At 41.9% G+C, this 18,759-nt stretch overlaps 2 protein-coding genes across 12 annotated transcripts in view; one reads left to right on the top strand and one right to left on the bottom strand.

Annotated features, from left to right (window-relative positions):
* Nucleotides 1–18,759, top strand: part of NFIB (nuclear factor I B) — a 417,384-nt gene that overhangs the window by 94,449 nt on the left and 304,176 nt on the right. The gene's annotated exons all lie outside the window — the stretch shown is intronic.
* LOC111770177 (uncharacterized) overlaps nucleotides 1–18,759 on the bottom strand; it is a 166,435-nt gene that overhangs the window by 61,532 nt on the left and 86,144 nt on the right. For 2 of the 3 annotated variants that reach the window (XR_011431471.1, XR_011431472.1), the window contains exons 3-4: nucleotides 18,278–18,346; nucleotides 14,064–14,274 (exon numbers count right to left, since the gene is read on the bottom strand). The gene's annotated coding sequence lies outside the window, so the exon portion shown is untranslated. The remainder of the gene's footprint in view (nucleotides 1–14,063; nucleotides 14,275–18,277; nucleotides 18,347–18,759) is intronic. The other variant, XR_011431477.1, reaches the window with a different exon arrangement.

Genomic DNA, 18,759 nt, shown 5'->3' with positions numbered 1-18,759 from the left:
GGCTTGGAGACAGAAAATTCCATTTCAAAAGAAAGTGTGATTAATGAAGCCACATAAATCCTGTAGATTTATGTAGAGGCTGGAACAATTTCAGAAATCACACCATACAAATCAAAGACGCAGGTTTTTCTACATCCTCTCTCACTTTCTCTTATTCTTATTTCCGCACCATCTCATCCTTTCTTTCCCTCTTTCTCTTTCACAGTTTCTTGAATACATTTATCCCAAACTCCAAAACAGGAGGGAACTTGATCAGAAATCCTAAATACAGCTGGTTTCAAGCTCCCACCGTAGCCGTTTCTCCTCATTCTTCCCCCAAGAGATCCACAGACAGGGTTGAGGCTGCAGCAGTGAACTCATGCACCGCACAAACGGCCTGCAAACCCTGAATCAGTTCTGGAACGCCATGTAGCCCAGGCTCAGGAAGATGTCTTACTGAAAAAGAGCCAAATTAAAAATAATAAAAAGGTTTTCTAGAAGGGGTGAGAATTCTAGAGACTGCCGCAACTAGAAATTTATCCAAAAATCTCCTTTAGTCATATCTCTGTCTCTTTCAAATTTCCCACTTGGAGCCAGCCCTCATGGCCTGGTGGTTAAAGTTCAACACGCTCTTCTTCAGTGGCCCAGGTTCAGTTCCTGGGCATGGAACCACATCATTCGTCTGTCAGTAGCTGTGCTGTGGTGGTGGCGGGTCATATAGAAGAACTAGAAGGACCTACAGCCAGAATATACAACTATGTACTGAGGCTTTGGGGAGGGAAAAAAAAGGAAGAATATTGGCAACAGATGTTAGCTCAGGGCAAATCTTTCCCAGCAAAAAAAAGAAATATTCCCACTTAAACCAGCTTCTAACTGTGTCCTCTACTCTCCCCCAGGTTCTCCAACCATCCACTCATCCATCACCTTTTTCTCCTCCTACATCCTGTTCACACTCCCTGTCCTATCCATAAAGTTGGGCTCTCTACTTCCTGTCATCCTGGGAGTCCCCTCAGCCCCCTGGAAGGGTCTTCTCAGGTCAGTCTGACTACATTTGCTTCCAAGAATAAGCCCATTAGCCATGAGCCCATCACCCAGAGTAACAATGTAGAGGATGGTACCCTGTTGTCTAGTGCAGTGCAGTCTGGCAGTAGTGGACTCTAGTCTAGTGGTAAGACATGTGAGCTCTGGAGCCAGACTGCTGTGTTTAAATTCCAGCTCTACCACTCACTTGCTAGGTGACCTTGGGCAAGTTACTGACCCTCTTTGTGCCTCAGTTTATCCATATATAAAATGTGGGTGATAATAGTATCTATTTTAAAAGGTGGTTATGAGGACTGAATGAGCTAGTATAGCTAAAGTAGTTAGAAGAATGTCTGGTTCAGAGAAAGTACTGTATAAGTATTCACCATGACTATTATTATCATAACGGCTGTAATTATTACTATTATCGTATGCCAGGTTTAGTGATAGATAAAGAGAAGACAAAAGTATATAAAACAGACAACATCTTTGTCTTCATGGAGCTTTCAGGCTAATGGAAGAAACAGGTAAGTCACATGGCACTTGCAAGCCAGCATGATAAGATTAAGAAAAGGAGAGTCACGGGGATGATAAGAGGGCACACAAATCTTTAGCCCCTATTCGAGAGTCTAGAGAGAGCTTCTCTTTGGCATGGAGACCCAAAAGGAATCAAGGAGTAGTCTTTAAAGAGATTGCTACCAATACACTTCCCTCTTCTGGCTTTTGGGGGAAGAGCATAAGCAGAAAGGAGGGAGCCTTATTCCCATTTCTGCTGGGTCTTACCACGGCTCCAGTGCAGTAATGCAGTCTCTTTATACTGTTTATTATCAATCTGACCTTTCCTGTAAGCCCCATTCCATGGGTAGACAGGCAGGAAATATCTAAATGTCCAATTCAGTTGAAATTTTAGTCCAATTCCCAAGTGTAAATATCCCCTTAGTCTTTTTAACTAATGGTTCAATCTTATTTCTACTCCTTTCCCCCAAATTCTCTACCAGATGGCCTCAGGTGCACAGTTGGGGCAGGCAGTGGGGCTCACGTGATCTTGTTGGAACAGAATGAGCACGTCACAGACCACAGTGTCCCTGTTTTGCCCTCTATTCCTGCTGGTGCAAATACCGCAGGCGCTGGTGGCAAACCTTGTGCTCTGACTTCTCTCTCATTGGTCAAGGTCTAGAGTCCCTTCCTGGCTGTTTTGGCTTCCTCCTGGCTCTCTCGGGTGCTAAGGATACTCTGCCACATGACTTATCTGGCCCCATGGAAGACTCACAGACTCTCAATTCATCTGAGTGCCATGGGAACTTGTGGGTGTCATCCATGCCATACAGAAACCAATCGCAGAGCAGTAAAACTCAGTCCAAATAGTCTGCCTTTTCACACCACAGACTAAAGCCCAGGTCTTCTAGGCAGGAGTCGGGGGACTTGAGCACTCCATATTTATCCACTTCTCCTCCCTCTACTCCAGACTAAGGGCTCACAAGGGGAAGTTGGAACAGATGTGATCATTACACCCTCTGTCCTTTCTCTCCCTAAATGTCCCCCTAATGCTGCTGGCACTGCAGGGAGTGGGTTTCCCTTCTCCACTCCACTTCCTCTTCCTACCTAGATGTCCCTTATGCAAGATTCGACCCAGTCCACCAAATTGAACCCCCAGTTATGTCAACTGGACATAAAGGAGTTTTTAAAAACCCTTTCCCTCTCTGTAAGGCCTGTCTCTCTTGCCTATTATTTTGCTCAACATGTCAAGAACCCATGCTCAGAACTCTGCCTCTGAGTCAATCGCTGAGAGATGCAACGAAGCAATGATTTAACAAGGAAACGAAATTCATGTCTTTAATATCTACAAAGAGCATATCAGTTTTAAGATAACAGAACTATATTTCTTTGTCTTCTAATTGGGTAGTCCAAGGAATGTCGTTCTGCAGGTCACCTCTGAGTAAACTGTGGCAAGTGTTTCAAGCTCAATAAGTTTAGGGAATGCTGGGTTAAAGTTAAAAAGGGCATTTAATGTGAAACCATCAGAGCCTTTAGTATGCTACTGTGTTCTGCGAATTCTGAGATGCTGTTTCCCAAACTTATTTGACCATGGAACACTTTTTTCACAGCTCCTGGGAACAGTGTTCTGCAGAACACAAGAATGAAAGGTGCTGAAAATCCCTTGTCCCCACAAGCAGTGAACCCCTCCACCCCTCCATCCCATATTCATTTAGTGAGAAAAGCAAAGTGGTAAGGCAAAAGTCTTTCTATATCTGATTTGTTTCCTAACTGGGCCCTTTCTAACTCCCTCGGGCCCTGTGCTTATGTTTTAACTAAAACACCCATGACATCAGTGTCCTGAGCATGAAGTACCTGAGAGTTAGACAGCTGGAGACACTAGAACTTAAAAATGTTTATCCCAAAGTAAACAAACAGGCATAACCCCCCCCACCCCATGCCAAAATGAGAGAGAAAAAGACCCCTTCCCAGGCTTCTCTGGGAATTCCCCAGGATCTGCATGCCTGCCTGGCTTGCCCTTGTGGAGGATGGGAAGTGGATGATGGCTCATGGCTAAGGAATGCAAAATAAAGATCTTATGGCTTTCAATATAAAAATACATATGGTGTAAGATTACTGCGCAGTTCCCCACAATCAGAAAGAATGCAAATATTCCCTACACGGCCTGAACTACGAAAACAGAATCCGAGTAGACAGAAAATTGGGATCAACAGGAAAGTTCTGGCAAAACTGCTTTGCAGAGAACATAATGATCTTAAAATAGGTCCCCTAAAAGGGGCATTACCGAGGAAAAATAATCGAAGCTCAAGGGATATAGATGAGTTTCTAGGGAGGACAATGATGGATGAGAGGAAATGGCGAGAGAAAAACGTAGACAGCCAGGATAATGGGCCCAGTGACCCTTTACCTTCTTCCAACTTTTCTTCTGTCCTTGTGTAAACAGAAAAGAGGCCTGACTCAACATGCACAGTAAGAAAGGGGAAAAATTGATGCTTCACGTGCATCCGTATGTGGGCTCAAAGTATAACTCACAAAGAAAAACATCAGTCCCGTGGTCCACAGCCCTGTGTGAGAGGGCTTGATTTACTTATGTAGCTTTAGCATGAGAAAACATCCTTAGCACACAGGAAAACAGCAGGGAGTTCCAGAGTCCCCAAAGAATCAGATATTACTGGCCACTCTGTGCTTTCACATAGAGGAGCGATAAAGCATTCTTACGAATGAAGTAGGAGAACACTTTTTGCCCCTAACCCTATGGCCACTCCTGCTCCCTCAGATTTCCTCAAAACAAAGCTTGATGTATGCATTATTTTCAAAGTCAGTCAATCAAAACTAACTATATTGGAGGTACTCTTGGAATTAAATTGTAATATTGCTATTGGCCTATGGGCATACTTGTTCCTCAGGAAAGAGTCAATAGAGATAGAAATGGTAATTTGAGCTGTCATGAATCCATACAGCTCTTAAATAAAATGAAATAACAGCTGCCCGTACCAAGGCTGCTGCTAGTGAGAATCCGGAACTGTGGAAATGCCCCATCTTCCTCCAGACTAGGCTGGGAGACTTTGTGAGCATCATTGTGTGTGTTCAGCATCCTCCCCACCCTTCTTGCTACTTTCTGCTTGCCCACAACACAGGGTTATGGCTGGTGGGGCTAGGAAACAGTGCCCTACACCGACCTCGGCCACAGAGGTGGTCACTGGACTCAGGCTGGCCCAATTAAGACCACATCCTTCTAGCTAAAGTGTTTAGTCCAAGGTGCTGATACATGACTATGCTGAGTCAATTGGAATCCTTCCTTGGAATGTCTTGAAAGGAAGGTAAGGGGTATTGTGTCTAGGACTGCCTTTCCAAGGATTGGTTTTATGAACCTATTGGCCTATAAGCCTTATTATCTTTTTAAATTTAAAGCAGTTCAAGTTGGATGCTTATCATGTGCAGTTGAACGACCTTCATGTAATACAGGGACCTTGACTGAAAGAGAAAGGAGCCTTACTTTCTTTTTCTTACTACATAAGAATGTTTATAGAAGGCGTCCTGAGTGTCAGACTGGAAATATGGTGGTGAGCAAACACAGGCTCTATCGCCAGTCAGGCAGATTATGGCCTATTGGGAAGAGCAAGCATTCAATGATTGCTAATAATTAATGAATGTCAAGTGTTCAGTGTTCTATAAGGAAAAGTAACCAATAACTAGAGGCCTCGTGTCTGGGGAAGAGGCAGCAAAGTTTCCACTTGGAAGTGATGGTTAGGCTGACCTGAAGTTGGTTAGACGTTAGTCTCATCTTCATGGGCCAAGGTCTCCTTTGCCATTTTAACCCTGTGTAGCATGGTGGCTACGTACATTTAAAAATGTCTTTTTTGGGAGCCAGCCCCATGGCTGAGTGGTTAAGTTCATGCACTCCACTTCAGAGGTCCAGGGTTTGCCGGTTCAGATCCTAGGCACAGACCTACGCACCATTCCTCAAGCCATGCTGTGGTGGCATCCCACATGGAGGAACTAGAATGACCTGCAACTAGGATAAACAGCTTTGTACTGGGGCTTTGGAGAGAAAAAAAAAAGAGAGGAAGATTGGCAACAGATCTTAGCTCAGGGCCCATCTCAAAATATATATATATATATATATATATATATCTTTTTTGGGGGCAGCCCCATGGCCTAGTGGTTAAGTTCAGCACTCTCCACTTCAGTAGCCCAGGTTTACAGGTTTGGATCCTGGGCACAGACCTATACCACTTGTCAGACATGCTGTGGCAACAACCCACATACAAAATAGAGGAAAGATTGGCACAGATATTAGCTCAGAGCTAATATTCCTCAGCAGGGGAAAAAAAAATGTCTTTTCTGTTTTTCCAACTAATGGAACTGACATCAGCCACTTTATCTGATAATATTAGTGGGAATATGAGTTTTTCTGTACTTTTCATACTTTCTATAACATAAGTGGAAAATCATAAAGGAATCTTTGATCTGAGTAAAATGACATGCTAGGTAGAAAAGTGGGACAATTAGCCTTCAAGGGAAAAAATAGTGATTCTAATTCTTCTGTGATGAATTATTTTTGGAGTCTTGAATATCTATAAAAATTCTTGCGTATCTATAGATTTTTATTCAGTTAAAAATCATGAAAATATAGGGGCCGGCCCCATGGCCGAGTGGTTAAGTTCGCACGCTGTGTTTCAGCAGCCCGGGGTTTTGCCAATTTGATCCTGGGTGCAGGCATGGCACCACTCATCAAGCCATGCTGAGGCAGCATCCCACATGCCACAACCAGAAGGACCCACAACTAAAAATACACAACTATGTACCGGGGGCCTTTGGGAGAAAAAGGAAAAATTTTTTTAAAAATCTTAAAAAAAATCATAAAAATATAGAAAAATTGGGTATGGCTTGGGGCAAAGAATACGTACTTTTGTTGCAAGTGAACTCTAAAGGTCTATCAAAATGAATCTTGGTTGCTATGCAAATTACTATGTGGCCAATCCTAGTGTAGCATCCTTTGCTTTGTTGAAATGTCTGCAGTTGTGATGGATCCACTATCCATTGTTTCTTGGCAGGTAATTTACATTTGTCAACTCTCATTTGTATACAGACATGATAACTCATATTGCAAGCCCGTCTTCCTACCTCCTTCAGTGGAAGAGCTAATCTGATTTACCATTTTTGTAATGTATGCTATGTATTCCTCTTTATTATCTTAAATTCCAGGTAGGTTTTGAATGACTTGTTATGTTCATGTGTTTACTCTTTGAAACCAGGGACAAGGGTTTCTATGCCTCTTCAGCCTTTCTCTGTCATACCCAATGCATCTCACCCAATAACTAATATTGATAATTAACAAATATTTATTGAGCTCTTAACATGTATCAGATGCTGTTCTAGGTCTGAGAATTTGGAAAATAAATGTTCTTTCAATTGATGTGATTGTTATTTATCTCATTTAACATTTGATAAAAATTGTCATCTAGAAAGAAAAAGGAAGGAAGGGAAGAAGGGAAGGAGGGAGGAAGGGAAAAAGGAAGGGAGGGAGGGAGGGGTTGGCAGCCCTGCTTGTCTATATTTATGAATACTACAATTATTTCACATGGTACTAAATGCCTTTTTTGCATAAGACCCAGAGTTTTAAAATTATGTGATAGTATTCTGCAGCAAAACAGTTGAAAGCAGGATGTGAAAAAGAAATCAATGCAATTTACTTATAATTAATTTAAGATTAACTTAAAAATGAAAAAAAAACATTGGCTTACTCTCAGTGGTGCTGCTGTTGAACTGTCATCTAAAAGCTTATATAATTAGTGGAAGCATGTTAATTGAATTATGGCAATTAAGTCAGCCTTGAGACAAGAGGGTCCCTTCTGATGGACGAGATTGCAGTAATTCTGTAGCCCGTTCTCCCCTGTTAGAAAATTTCAGGACTGTGTCTCATCCTGCCCTTTAGTACTTTAGCTACCATAGTGTAGCCAAATCTTGATTTCTCTGGCGTTAATTATCTACTTTGTGTGTTTTCTGAGCCCTTGGATTCTTTTCCTCCTTTCTACGGGGTACCAGGTCGTCAGCATTGATGGTAGGCTGGAGCCATGAAGAGGCCATGCGCTTTACGTCTGTTATTTTTATTACCAAATGTCTTCACCAGTAAAAGATAAGGTGTGCGTGGGAGAAAATGAAAGTATTTGGGGGATTGGTATGGAGAAAGCGATTATCTTTTCAGCCCTTTCTTTAATAGTGTCATTGTTGATGAAGGCATTGAGAAAACCCTGAAGCAAGAGTTCGCACGAGTTTGGGGGTTGTTTGCAGACTATAATTGTCCATGTTAACTCCTTTTTATAGATGCTGTGGAAGAAGCTGGCCATGTCCTTAACCTGATATTAATAAACAAAGTAGCCTCGGGAAATTTTCTTCCTCTCTCCAGGACTGAATTTACTCTATAAAATGAGATCACCATGGTTCCTTTTAACTCCAGAATTCTCTAGTTTTTGGTCTTTTCACAAAGACAGTGTCATGTTTTCTAGGATTTAGAATATGGATTGTTAGTCTCCTATGTCTTGGGGTAATAAAGCTGCATGGACAGAATGCATGCCAGCCGAACAAACGGATGGGAAATGTAACTTATGCCACTTAGGACTGTCAAGGGTGAGGGTCAGAGTTGTAGATTCCTCCAGAAAAAGAGAAGCCAACAGAGAAGAAGGGATGGGAGGCCCATACCAAAATGTCTGAAAATAGCCATCATGAGGAGGTTCTGTGAGTAGGGCCAGTCAAGTTGTGTGATGGGCTTGGGGCAAAAGGAAAACGTGGGGCTCCTTTTTCAAAAATTAAGAATTTCAAAATAGCAACAGCAGAACTTTTAACCAAACGCAGGGCCTTCTTCGTGTAGGTCCCGTCCGTGGGCCTGGCTAGAGAGGATTAATCCTGTTTTCCAGGGCTTGAAATCACAGTCACCCCCCTTCCTCGGGTCCCCCGAATCTGCAGGGCTCACTTCAAGTCAAGTCTGCTTTTCATTCAGTGCTGTGTTTCTTTCTTGCTTGCTTTTTTTTTTTTAACAGTGCTGCTAGCTGTATAAATATTTTACAGTCCCCTATGAAAAGTTTCCAAGGGGCCCATGTTAAGGAAAAAATCTTTGAAAGGATTTTTTCCATAGCAATTAAAACCTTTCAAAGCACCGAGAGCTCCCCAGTCTCACTTTAGTGTAACAAACCTCTATTTTTTTGCCCAGTTTGGATGGCTACGGATCTGAAAATAAGCCAGCGTCTTTGTTTGGTGACTTTGTGGGTTGCCGATAGACATTTGGAATTTAAATTCATTAGATACATGGCAGAGCTGTGGATGGAACCGGCAGAGGGTTGAGGAATGCTATGATCAGAAACTCTAACCTCTATTTCCTGTATCTCATTTACAGCGCTAAAATGACTATAAATCAAACGAAACCTCATTTTGGCTCCCCAGATGAAGTCAAATGTACACTCTGACTTATGCATATACCATTTTTAGTTAACGCACCAATAAAAATAATTGTGCAAGCCAAAATTTGGAAGTGTTCCCAGCGTTTATGACAAAACTTAATAAAGCCAGGCGCATTGAATGTAATATGGGAATTTTATTGAAATGAAATTAGTCCATCATGTAAGCTCCACATTTTCCTCAGATTTCTTGGACTTCATATGAGAGCTCTCCTGGGGACCCTAATAGGGTCCTGCAAAAATTCAAGTACAGTATGTAGAGACACAGAGTTGAGACGACAGCTCGGCAGTGGGTAGCATGGTGCACCCCGCATTTCAGTGCAGCAAACCACACACACTTTTCCAGGCATGACCCTACTCCCTTCAACCAAGGGTCTAAGCAGCAGATATATTGTTGTGGTTTTACGCAGATCATGAGTCTCCTGGAGCGATGGGGGTGGGTTCATTTGTAATTCTAGTAACCGTGATTTGTGCCAGAGACCTATTATGTAATTTCCCTGGGGAACAAGCATGGCAGCAGCCATTGCATGTGTCCATACAATTTGGTTGCTTGACCATATTTAGGGATGGAAGCCTGGGGGCTATAGGATGCTCAAAGGAGGAGGCAATATTTGTGCATTTGAGATTTAGGGTTGGGGGTGCTGTTCCAGGGATAAGGAGAGTTGAATGAAGGAATTCAAGATCTGATGTGGATTATATTTCATGTACAGTAGTTCACAAACTTGAAGGTGTAGCTAAACACTTCCTGGGCGACTTGTTAAACAAGCAAATACCTAGGCCCCACCTCAAGAGATTTTAATTCATTGCATCCATAGATGGACCTAGGAATCTGCATTTTAAACGATACCGCAGATGAAATTGACACAGTAGTCCAAAAATCTGTTTAAAAAATACTGCTATCAAGTTGGTCATCACCAACAACAAACAAACTTCAATATATTTAATTGCTAGAGACTGAATGTTGGTGTCCCCTCCCCCAAATGCATATGTTGAAACCTAACCCCTAATGTGATGGTATTAGGAGGGGGGCCTTTGCGAGGTGATTGGCTGGTTAGGGTGGAGCCCTCATGAATGGTGTTAGTGCCCTTATAAAGGAGGCCCCATAAATCCCCTTGCCCCTTCTGCCATGTGAGGACACAAGGAGAAGGTGGCCGTCTATGAACCAAGAATCAGTCTCTAACCAGACACTGAATCTGCCAGCACCTTGATCTTGGACTTCACAACCTCCAAAACTGTGAGAAACAAATTTTTGTTCTTTATAAGCCACCCAGTCTAGTTTATAGCATCCCGAACTAAGACATGACTAAGTGTTTATTTTTGAGGTGTTACCATGTGCTGAGCATAGGGAAAGGTCTAGACCAACTCTTTCATTGCATTTGCACCACCATCTAGATAGGTGTCTAGACTGTTTTTTAAAGACTTAGGGGACAGATATTTCAAAGCTTCTTTTTATAGCCTGTTTCAGTGCTGAATCACCATTACTAAGACCTTTTTTTTCTTAGGTCTATACAAATTCCTTCTTGCTGAAATTCAAGTCCATTACCCCGTTCCCTCCTCAGAAGGGAGAGAGAAGGTTTGGATAGTGTTTGATAATTATCCTTTATGTGTTTAAAGGAGGTTGGAGTTATCTCCCATTAATCCACGAGGCAGACAGACTTGCTCATCATCAGGGGCCAGTTTCCATCCTTAAGGCTCCAACCGGTAGGTCCAAGGAAGGCTGAATTAGGCTCAGACCTCAAACTCCTCAGGTGCCTACTCAGATTGCTTCCTCAAAGCCATCTTGGAGGGACTTGGGGATTTAAGGAGCTGTTTTTGGACACTGACATCACCACTTTCACAGTTAACATGGAGAGAGTAACTGTCTCTTCTTTGACCTCCTCTTAAACCCAGTTCTTTCTACTCTCCCTAGCCTTCCCTAAGTTTCATCCCTCTAATTAACAGACTCTAAAACCTTGTTTGACCTCTGTGGTTAGAACAGAAAATGAATTGGAGAATTTAAATGGAAATTGGGCGATGTCTTTTCCTCTCTGCGGCAGTGGTAGACGGCCTCTGAGGTGGCCTCCAGGCCTGCATGCTTTGTGTAATCGCCTCCCTTTGCGTGTCGGCAGGGCCTGTGACTTGCTTCTGATCAAGAGAATATAATAAAGGTGATGGGATATCATTCACGTGACTATGTCCTGTTATGTAAGACTCTCTCTGGCTAGCAAACATGTCCCAGAGACTCTCCTTGCTGGCTTTATAAAGTGGCCATTTTGGGAAAACCCATGTGGCAAGAAACCATGGGTGGCCTCTAGATGCTGAGGGCAGTCTCCAGCCAACAGCTAGTAAGAAACTAGGGCCCTCAGTCCTACAACTGCACAGAAGTGAATTCTGTCAACCATGAGCTTAGAAGCAGATTCCTCCCCAGTCAAGCCTCCCCATGAGAATGCAGCCTGGCTGACGTCTTGATTGCTGCCTGGAGGGACCCAGTTAAGCTGTGTTCAGAACTCCTGACCCACAGAAACTGTGAGATAATAAGTGTGTGTTGTTTTAAGCTGATAAATTTGTGGTAATTTAGTACTCAGCAATAGAAAACTAATAGAATGACTGTTTGATTTGACTCACCTGGCAGCGTGTAGAGGAAAGTATATAAGGCTTCTTAGAGAAGGCCTCCAGAGAAAGATTTAGCCTGGGTACCAGGCTCAAAGGGGCCCTCACTGTAAGTATTTTGGATTTTGGTGGATCAGAACCATACCTGAAATCTTCTATAATGTTTGTGTAAAAGCTATTTTCCCTTTAAACTTAGTGATCATCATGATAACAAGTGTCATTTACTTAGTGTGTACTACTTCAAAGTGCTTTGTATCTACTAATTCATTTAATCTTCTTAACTGTCCTACCACGTAGGCAATATTATTAACCCCATTTTACAGATCAGGAAGCTGAGGTACCAAGAAGTAAGACCGTTAGCTTGACTATTAAGTGAATTTGCAAAAAGAAAAGAAAAAGGTGGGGAGCAGAAAACAACGCATTTGGCCTTTTGGTGTCCAATCAGGTTTCCATGTATCTTCCCTTTTAGAATTCTGACCAGCTATTATGACAACTGACCATGGCACAAGCCTCACTAGACTCTGAGAGGGCCCATGTGAATGCATCATAGAGATATTCTACCTAATGATACCAAAAGGACCAAGCAGACATAAGTGAACGCTTGAGTAATTCTATAAAGGTGGAAATGATGCAAGCTCACACTCTTCAACCAAATAGGATTTTTGCTGACCTACTAACTTTGACAAGTCTTTTGCAATGCTGTCTCTCTTTTAGTGGCTTTTCCCAGCATTTCTCAGTTTTATTAATATTCTTTCAAAAATATGAAAACAAAAGACTGAGTTTGACATGGTCCGTGGAAGTACAATTTCGTGGCTTTCCTGGGTCATGCTGTATTTTGGATCCTGGAATAATATTAAATTACATTTGGAAATAGCAGCACAACATCCCAAGCTGGTAGGCATCCTGTGATTTACTTTTTTCTGCAGGCCTTAAATTTAATCAAGCCTTCCCAAGTTCTCCTTGCAGCTTTTTTATTTCTTTTGGCCTTCAGAACCCTATTCAGATTCAGCTGACAGGTTTTTAGTGAGTCCTGGAGGGTCATTACTAGTGTCTTCACTTTACAGATGAAAAAAACTGAGGCTCAAAAAGGTGAACTGCCTGTGGTTCAACACTTAGAAACAACAGATGAGGGATCTGAAACCGAACTCGCCTCCTCCATGTTCAGGACTCTGTTCACGATCCCAAGCTGAACGCTATGTATTTTCCCCCAAAAAGTTCTTACTGGGAAATGATGTGATGGACCATGCATTTCCCCCCACATTCTTGAGCATACAGAAAAATAAAGTAAAAGCTATTTAAACTTGCCTGATTGTGTGCCCCAAAGTGGTGTGGTTTTTCAATGCACTGGGAAGGCTCCACCAGCCCCCAGATGCGGTCTCCATTATCAGGCACTCCACTAGAGACTTATTCCTTTGGATCGAAAGGCTTTTTGGTCTTTATAAGTTTCATTAAGACTTGATCAACAGATTGTGGAAGCTAGAGCTTGATGGGAGGTGGCAGTTCAGACCTATCCAGGGGTTCTTTGAAAACCTCCCACTATATTCTTCCAGTTAAAGCTGGAAGCTGCCAGTTAGAGAGGGGTGATTTGAGGAACCGCGGTGGAGGGGTGGTTTGTAATGTGGCTCTTCTTGAGGCGGCAGGGCTGGGCCCTGAAGCGAAAGTGCCTGTCCCAGAACATTTGTAACCAGACACCACACCATTAGAGCCGTAACTGAACTTTTAGCCTCCTCTTAACAAACATTTTTAAAAGCTCCTAAATAAAAAGAATTAAAAGCCCCTAATCCCCACCCCTACTTCTGCTTTGTCCCTTGGTCTAGTTTAATTATATATCCCACGCCCCGAGCAGTCCCCTCTGGGAAATGTCTCCACAAATTGAGTCTCTCGTCTCTGGGGAATTGAAGAAACCCGTCCTTCTCACTTAGAGAGAGTTGGGAGTAACCCGCCACAGCTGTAATCCTCTCTTCCGAGTCCTGCCTTCCCTACATCCCAGATTACCTCTTCAAGAGCCCCATGGCTGGTGAGAAGAGAGTAGAAGTTGACTTGTGAGGTATTTGAGAGGATAGTAGGGAGGCCAGTAACAACAGAAGAGAGGAAATGAATGTTCATTATGAATTTCTCACACTTGGAGAGAATAACCCGACTTGAGCTATGCTGACTCATTCCTTAGCTGGCAGTTCTCATAGTGCCATCTGAAACCATGCCCATTATCTCATCTCACTTTAGTCATTTGTTCCAAGACAGGTACTGAGTCCCTACTGTATGCTAAGTAGTGTTCTAGGTATGGGGATTTGGTAGCCAAGTGAATTCCTTTCCTCAAAGCAAAAGTGGTTCAGTGGAGGAGTCACACACATGAACAAGTGATTGCAACCTAGAATAATAAATTATATGGGACCATAGCGAAGGGCAACCTAAGCCCGTGTATTACTTATTTACTGCTGCATAACAAGTTACCCCAAACATGGCAGCTTAAAACAATAAATATTCATCATCTCATATAGATTCTGAGAGTCAAGAGTCAAGGAGTACCTTAGCTGGGTGGTTCTGGCTCAGAGTCAATCCTGAGATTGCTGTGAAGATGTCAGCCAGCGCTGCAGTCATCTGAAGGCTTGACTAGTGCTGAAGAATCCTCTCCCAAGAAAGCTCACTCACATGGCTGTTGGCCTCAGTTCTGCATCACGTGGGCCTCTCCTTTGGGCTGCTCACAATGCGGCAGCCATCCTTCCCCAGAGTCAGTGATCTGAGAGAGAAACAGAAGCCACAACGTTTTTATAATTTAGCCTCAGTGACTTACCGTCACTTCTGCTGTATTCTGTTGGTCATAGACCAACCCTGACACAATGTAGGAGGGAACTATACAATGGCATACATACCGGGAGAGGGTTTATTGGGGGCCATCATGGAGTCTAACTACCATGCCCCGTCTAGGAGCATCAGGGGAGGCCCCCAGCAGAAACCAAGATGACAAGGAGGAATAGATTTTGAGCCCCAGTATCCTTCCATAGTTCATGAGGATTCATAGTAACTCCGATTCACTAATAAGGGGTAGTTTCTCTCCTGCCACGATCTCTTTCCTTCTCTGGATGCTTAAGATAGTCAAGTGCCCCCATATTGGGCTCATCTAATCTAAGTCATCACTTTCTGAGCAAAGAGAAAAGTGGGATGTAGAATATGCTAAATTCTTTGGCCACTCTGAGCCCCAGGCCACCCACCCCCAGCATCAGGAGCTTTATCTAAACTCGGCTAAGACCTCTGTAATAGATCAATTGATCAACTGTATGGGTCATAAATATGGATATGTATCATTATTACTGATGCAATGTTGATACCAAGATGATCTCAGTCAATATCCAGAACTATCAACCGAAATTGCTAATATCTGGTAATGCGTGTTCACTAAGACTTATTTTTGTTTTCATTCAATGGTGACTTTGTGGGAAGTAATTGAAGGTCAGGGATGTTTAGAAGACTTCTAAATGAATAACATCTTAATGTTTTCGCTCATTGCTACAACACTGTCAAACTGGAAACAAACATCTACAAGAATCATAGTTCATTACTTTTTACTTATCGCTAATCAACATCTTTTAAGCATCAAGTATAAGTCTGCTAAAAATTGCTGACATTTGCAAGGCGTCAAAGACAACAGAACTCTAACAAAAGATTAATCCCAGAAACTGGCTATCTTTAAAATTGATATTCCCTGTATCAACAGAAATGAGAAGAAAACTAATGAGTCTGGATTTTCAATTGATCCTTTTCTATGAGCATCCTTGGTCTGGGTCTGAATCGGTATAAGCCAAGCATTCTAGGCCCCAGAGCACAGGAGAGATGTCACGTTTAAGAAAGTGGAAGCTGTTCTGGGTCAAATTGGCTGTGTAGGGAGGGTGGAGGCTCCTAGGGGGGTAAGAGCCCCATTTACCTGAGGACTCAGGAATTCCCATCCTCTCTCTGCTCATAACCTTCAACCTCTTTGTTTTCTCTGACTCTTGACTTTCTGCCACTGCAATATCCCGTGCAAGACAGTGCTGAATGTGACTTGCACCTGCTTGTAAGAGCCAATTGTTAAATTTTCAGGAAACTTGCAAGCCGATTGTTAAACATAGCCAGTATTAAAAATTAAATTATATAAGCTTACAATTAAGTAATTAAAAAGAAAACATTATAAATCCTCCAAACTCATCACTTCCTATTTACTTGGCTACATTTTACTATCCTCCATGTTCTTGAGGTTATTTATCCATGGTGAGAGTATTTACACTATAGAAATCAGCAAACACTACAAATCAGGGCTTTTTTCCCTCAGAGAACCAGTTGTTAAACATTTACCAGCATATTACTAGGAGTATCCTTCTATGGCTCCAAGTTTTGTGGTAGTACTTGAGCCAGACTGCCTGGGTTTAAGCCCAGATTTTGCCATTTAATGGCTATGTGACGAGCATGCTTCTTAAATTTTTTGTGCCTTAGTTTCACCATCTGTAAAACAGAGATAATATAGCATGTGTGTAAATAACCCTGCTTCATAGGGTTGCCATGAGGATTAAAAGAGTTGATATTTGTAAAGTATTTTGGAACAGTGCCTCAAACCTTCTAAGTGCTATGTATTTATTAAGTACAATAAAATAAATACTATTCTAAGGGCTGCTATTCCCCTCTTTGATTCTATCTCATTTGTTTCTCATCTCTCAAAATCTATTCTGTTCTTCTTGCACATTAGTAAAATGTCTGATTTTTGTTGGACACATGACCATCCACAATAAAGATTAGGTGTCTCAGTCTCCCAAGAATAAATTCTGACCAAGACAATATAAACAAGAGTATTATGTGGTAGCTTTCAGGAATTTATCTTCAATGACAGTTGGCACATTCCTTTTGCCTCTTTTTTATTCTTTCCTCCATTCTGATCTCTGAAACTCAGATATGACGGCTAGAGCTCAAGCCACCATATGGACCATGAGGAAGAAAGCCACACCCTAAGGATGACAGAAATTAGAACAAAGAAATATTAAATAAATCAGTCATAGAGGATGGCAAGAAAGATATAAGAAGTGGCTGAAATATGTTTATGGTTTAGAATGAAAATGAAGATATACAGATTGAGAACTCAGAGGTCTTTAGAGCTAAACTTAGCCTGTGAATGATCTCCCGGTTCCAAATCCATAAAACCCAGCTAACATGGCTCATGTTCTTGAACTTCTGGAAAATTCCATCTCCCTTATTGCCATGTGCATCTTTATAATTAACCTTCATTACTTGAGCTAATGTAACTGACTCTCTCTTCCTGGTAACCAAGAGTGAAAGTAATTAAACCTTATGGTTTACAATAGAACCATAAAGGTATAATTCCACCTACCTACAGGTATATTTTATGCATTGACATTTTTCTGTGCAAACTTATAGCATAGGAATAGAGGATTTCTCCTTTGGAAATGTTCTCCATTCTAGTGTGGTCCCTGGGTATCAAGTTGCATTCTAAAGTTTCACCTGTCATTTTCCCATCTTGAGAAGGCTCTGAACTTTTATTTCACACTCTCTGGATTGTTATATATACCTCATAATCAATGTTGCCCTTGGGAAAAATTAAGTAGACAAAGTTTGCTTGTCTTCTAACTATTTTTATTGCTCATTCCTACCTGAGCTCAGCCCCTGAGATGAGCAGGGGCATCACCTAATTAACTGCTCCTCAGACCTTCTCCAACTCAGTACATGGCAGACTTTCCCCCCGTCTCACCACAGTTGACCAATGACATACAATATTTTCCTCAAGGCATTGCTAAACAGCTGGTCAGTTAATCAGAAACAACAATTTTATTTGCATTGTGATATTATCTGACTCTATTATGAATTCTATTATTGACTCATATGGAAGTTTTAAACTGGTCCTTCCACTTTAATCAAAGGGAAATTTAATATTTGTAGAATAGTTAGGTGTTGGGCACTTTGCTAAGGACACTATTTAATTTACCTTTAACAACTAATGTATCAACCAAGGTTTTGAGTTGTAAACAAGAAAAACCAATTCTGGGTAACAAACAGAAAAGAAATAAACTGAAAGGATATTCAGAAGCTCAAAGGACTGCCAAGAAGTCCACAGAACCAGGCTTGGAAAATGGGCAGGAATAAAGATAAGACAGCACCAGTATATTAGTTGTAAAACTGATACACTATCTGTGTTAATAGGTGAACAATGAAATCTCAATGGCTTCAAACAATATATATTTCTCACCCAAAGTTCAATTGGTGTTTGAAGAAAAGGAGGTGAGACTGCTCCATGCAGTTACTAAGGAAGTCAGGCTGACTCAAGCTTTAACATTTTCAACACATGACTCCCAAGATCACCTTGAGCCTCAACATCCTGTTAGCAGATGGGAGAAAAGAGGAAGGGAGATCCACGTGTGAAATTTTTATAGGCCAAGCCTGGAAGCAACATGCATTGCTTCTGTTCTCATTCTCTTGGTCAGAACTCAGTCACCTGACCATGCTTAACTGCAAGAGAGGTTAGGGAATATAGTCCAGTCTCTGTTCCAGCCTATCCTCTTGTCACCAAATATCTATGCCGTGCTTCCTCCCACACATAGAACACAATCACTCCCTCCCTAAGAAAGATAAACCAAAATACTGTCTAGGCACTGAGGTTGGCTCTAAGCCCGGATTCTCTAAGGATGTTCAGTATTCCCTATGGGGTCCAGGTCCATGACTCAGCTGGGTGCAGTGACCTCTAACTAGAAGGACAAATTACCTACCTCCTCCTCCCCAATACATCTGATATATGATGGTGGAACCAGGGCAAAATAATTGCAGTAAACCGATCCCTGTGGAAAAGAGAAGATATACAGCAGTCACTAGTATATATAAAGATGTTAAATTCTAATGGTTAGGCTTCATGAAAACCCTGCCCTGGGGTGAGGAAAGTTTCTAGAATAGACCCTACATCTGCTATCTTGTCCATTGTTCTTCATGGCTCCTGGCTCCACCATCTGGAAGTTTCTTCTTTTGTCCTTTTCCTACTTGACCACTTCTGATGTGGGTAGAGGAAAGTATGCCTTCCTTGGGAGCTACAGAACTTCCAAAGCCCATACACTGCTGATAAATTTAGGGGCCCAAAACTTATTTTGATACTCAAAGGCTTGTTTTAGTCAAAACTTATGGTTTCTTTGGCACTAAAATTCCCTCGAAAACCTAGTAGTCTTCTCTATTCTATTTGCTTTCAGTCAACATCATGTGC

Source organism: Equus caballus, chromosome 23 (genome assembly GCF_041296265.1).
Source record: "Equus caballus isolate H_3958 breed thoroughbred chromosome 23, TB-T2T, whole genome shotgun sequence".
NCBI classification, from domain to species: domain Eukaryota; kingdom Metazoa; phylum Chordata; class Mammalia; order Perissodactyla; family Equidae; genus Equus; species Equus caballus.
This window is presented reverse-complemented; position numbering and strand designations above follow the sequence as displayed.